The sequence below is a fragment of the Mandrillus leucophaeus genome, unplaced genomic scaffold (genome assembly GCF_000951045.1).
Source record: "Mandrillus leucophaeus isolate KB7577 unplaced genomic scaffold, Mleu.le_1.0 Scaffold230, whole genome shotgun sequence".
Lineage (NCBI taxonomy): Eukaryota > Metazoa > Chordata > Mammalia > Primates > Cercopithecidae > Mandrillus > Mandrillus leucophaeus.
The window spans coordinates 790,399-794,746 of NW_012102366.1; the positions used below are offsets into that span (position 1 = coordinate 790,399).

Consider the following 4,348-nt stretch of genomic DNA (forward strand, 5'->3'; position numbering starts at 1 on the left):
AGTGCAGTGGCGCGATCTTGGCTCACTGCAAGCTCCACCTCCCGGGTTCACGCCATTCTCCTGCCTCAGCCTCCCGAGTAGCTAGGACTACGGGCGCCCGCCACCACACCTGGCTAAGTTTTTTGTATTTTTTAGTAGAGACGGGGTTTCACTGTGTTAGCCAGGATGGTCTCAATCTCCTGACCTCATGATCCGCCCACCTCAGCCTCCCAAAGTGCTGGGATTACAGGCGTGAGCCTCCACGCCCAGCCAATCGCGATCTCTTGACCTCATGGTCCGCCCGCCTTGGCCTCCCAAAGTGCTGGGATTACATACGTAAGCCACTGTGCCGGCCTATTTTATTTATTTTTGAGACAGAATCTTGCTCTGTCACCCAGGCTGTAGTGTAGTGGTGTGATCTCAGCTCACTGCAACCTCCACCTCCAGGGTTCAAGCGATTCTTCTGGCTCAGCTTCCCAAGTAGCTGGGATTACAGGCACGCACCATCATGCCCGGCTTATTTTTGTATTTTTGTAGAGACAAGGTTTCACCATGTTGGCCAGGTTGGTCTTGAACTCCTGACCTCAGGTGATTCGCCTGCCTACCTTGGTCCCCTGAAGTGCTGGGATTACCAGCATGAGCTACGGCGCTCAGCCTGTGTATTTTAGCGTATGTGTGTGTGTGTTTGAGTGTGTGACTAAATGTGTGTGATTGTGACTGTGTCTGTGTGTCTGAGTGTGTGTGAACAGGTGTGGGTGTGTGCAGAGGTATGTGACTAAACATGTCTTTGAGTGTGTCTGAGTGTCTCTGTTTTTGTGAGTGACTGTGTGTATTGGAGTGTGTATTGGTGGGTGGATATGTGTGTGTGAATGTGGGTGTTTGTGGGTAAATATGTGGTTATATGTCTGAGTGTGTTTGGGTGTGTTTAAGTGTATGTGAGCAGGTGTGGGTGTGAGCACGTGTGTCAGCATATCTCTTTGAGTGAGCATGTGTGTTAGAGTGTGTGTGGCTGACTGAGGTGTGTTTTCATATGTGTGAGTGGTGGGGTGGATGGGTGAGCGTGTGTGGGGGTGGGTGGATGTGTGTGGCTGTGTCTTTGTGTGTTTAAGTGTGTCTGTGGGCAGATGTGTGTATGTGGATGAGGGTTTGTGTGTGGTTGACTGAGAGTGTATTTGTATTTCTCTGAGTGTGTTTGTGACTGTATGTGTGAGCATGGAGTGTGGTTGCCCCAGGCTGAGGCAAATCTGCACAAGCCTCTCTCACACCCACAGTCAGTCCACGTAGAGCCGATCAGCCTTTCCTTCAGATTACACCCAGGCTGGATGCGGCGGCTCATGCCTGTAATCCCAGCACTTTGGGAGGCTGAGGCAGGGGATTGCTTTAGGTCAAGAGTTCGAGACCAGCCTGGGCAACTTAGCAAGACCCTGTCTCTACTAAAAACTAAAAAATAAATTAGCCAGTCATGTTAGTGTGTGCCTGTGGTCCCAGCTACTTAGATGACTGATGCAGGAGGATCACTTGGGCCCAGGATTTGAGGCTTTGATGAGCTATGATCCCACTGTACTCGAGCCTGGGTGACTGAGCGAGACCCTGTCTCTTAAAAAAAAAAAAAAAAACAGACCGAGCGCGGTGGTTCACTCCTGTAATCCCAGCACTTTGGGAGGCCGTGGCGGGTGGATCACCTGAGGTCAGGAGTTCGAGACCAGCCTGGCCAACATGGTGAAATCCCATCTTCTACTAAAAATACAAAAATTAGCCTGGTATGGTGGTGCGAGCTTGTAGTCCCAGCTACTTGGGAGGCTGAGGCAGGAGAATCGCTAGAACCTGGGAGGTGGAGGTTGCAGTGAACCAAGATAACACCACTGTACTCCAGCCTGGGTGACAGAGTGAGACTGTGTCTCAAACCAAAAAAAAAAAAAATGTGTGTTACTCGAGGAGGAGCGGGTCACTGACAGCCCCAGGAGAGCAGGAGAAGTTTGGGCAGCGGATGGGAGTGTTCAGGTGGCTGAGACAGCTGGGCTGGGCTGGGCTGGAGGCGCCTCATCATCTCCTCCTCCTCCTCCTCTGTCTCTCTTTCAAACTGCCATTCCCCTCCAACAGTCTTGCCTCTCTTCCCTGCTTCTTGTCTCCTGACACCCCTACATGGGCATTCTCAGTCCAGGCTCCAGCCTTTGCTTAGGCTGTGCGCCCCCTCCTGGGGATCCCCCTTCCTCCCACCTCTCCAAATTCTCCCTGCTGACTTCATTCAACACCAGCTTTGGGGGACTGCATTCTTCTCCATTCTCTCTCCAGCACCTAGTACAGCATCTGGCCTAGTTCCCAAGTCCATGGGGAATGCTGTGCATAACAGTTACCGGGGCTGAGGGAGTGTGACGAGGCCTCTGGAGTAGTCCTGCTTCCTCTCCACTGAGTCCCCAACCCCTGCTGCTCCACAACCAAGCCTGGAGGCTTTTTTTTTTTTTTTTTTTTTTTAAGAGTCTCGTTCTGTCTCCCAGGCTGGCGTGCAGTGGCGTGATCTGGGCTCACTGCAACCTCCGCTTTCTGCCGCTTTCTGGTTCAAGTAGTCCTCCCGCTTCCATGTCCCGTGTAGCTGGGACTACAAGCATGCACCACCACGCCCAGCTCATTTTTGTGTTTTTAGTCAAGACAAGGTTTCACCATGTTGGCCAGGCTGGTCTCAAACTTCTGACCTCAATTGATCTGCCAGCCTTGGCCTCCCAAAGTGCTGGGATTACAGCCATGAGCCACCGCGCCCAGCCTAGCTATTCATTTGTTGGTGGACATTTGGACTTCCTCCACTTTTTGGTGATTGTGAATAATCCAGCTGTGAATGTGCACGTACAATGATTTGCTTGTTTTAAATTCTTCTGGGTACAGTAGTCCCCACTTACCCACTGGGGAAACGCTCCAAGAACCCCAGTAGATGCCTAAAACCGCAGAGAGCTACTTACTGAACCTTGTATATACCATGTTTTCTCCCATACATCCCTAATTATAATACAGTTTAATTTACAAATTAGGCACAGCTAGATGCGGTGGCTCATTCCTGTAATCCCAGCACTTTGGGAGGCTGAGGCGGGCGGATCACTTGAGCCTAGGAGTTCGAGACCAGCCTGGGCAACATGGCGAAACCCCGTCTCTACTAAAAATACAAAAAAATTAGCCAGGCGTGGTGGTGCATGCCTGTAGTCCCAGCTACTCAGGAGGCTGAGGCAGGAGAATAACCTGGGAAGTTGATGCTGCAGTGAGCCATGATCACACCACTGCTTTCCATCCTGGGCAACAGAGTAAGAACCTGTCTAAAAAATAATAATAAAATAAAATAGGCTGGGTGTGATGGCATACAATTGTAATCCCAGCACTTTGAGAGGTTGAGGCAGGTAGGTTGTTTGAACCCCGGAGTTCGAGACCAGCCGAGGCAACATGGCAAAACCCCATCTCTACTAAAAATACAAAAGTTAGCAGGGCATGGTGGCACATACCTGTAGTCCCAGCTACTTGGGAGGCAAAGGCTGGAGGATCACTTGAGCCTGGGAGGCCGAGGCTGCAGTGAGCCAGGATTGTACCACTGCACTCCAGCCTCAGTGACAGAGTGGGACCCTGTCTCAAAAAATAATAATAATAAAGTAAAATAAACTAGGCACAGTAAGATACTAACAACAATAGTAATTTTTAGTAGTAAAATATTGTTACATAAACTAAGGGCTAGTTGAACATAAGCACTATGAAACCGTGACAGTTGATGGATAACTGAGATGACCACTAGTGTGACTAACACACAGGGAGCAGATACAGCATGGATACGCCCCATACAGCATGAGATTTCATCAGGCTACTCACAACAGCACACAACTCAAAACGTATGAATTGTCTACTTCGGGAGTGCCGTGGTGCGATCTTGGCTCACTGCAACCTCTGCCTCCTGGGTTCAAGTGATTCTTGTGCCTCAGCCTCCCGAGTAGCTGGGATTGCCGGTGTGCCCCACCACGCCTGGCTAATTGTTGTATATTTAGTAGAGATGGGGTTTTACCAGGTTGGCAAGGCTGCTCTCAAACTCCTGGCCTCAAGTGATCTATCCACCACAGCCTCCCAAAGTTCTGGGATTATAGGCGTGAGCCACTGCACCCTGTCCCAGGATTCTATTTTTTGTTTTGTTTTGTTTGAGACGGAGTCTCGCTCTGTCACCCAGGCTGGAGTGCAGTGGCTGTCTCGGCTCACTGCAACCTCGCCTCCCGGGTTCAAGCGATTCTCCTGCCTTAGCCTCCTGTTTAGCTGGGGTTACAGACATGCACCACCACGCCTGGCTAATTTTCATATTTTTAGTAGAGACAGGGTTTCACCATGTTGGTCAGGCTGGTCTCAAACTCCT

At 50.4% G+C, this 4,348-nt stretch overlaps 1 protein-coding gene across 2 annotated transcripts in view; it reads left to right on the top strand.

The window, feature by feature from the left end:
* ADGRL1 (adhesion G protein-coupled receptor L1) overlaps window positions 1-4,348 on the top strand; it is a 35,947-nt gene that overhangs the window by 6,766 nt on the left and 24,833 nt on the right. The window lies entirely within an intron of this gene.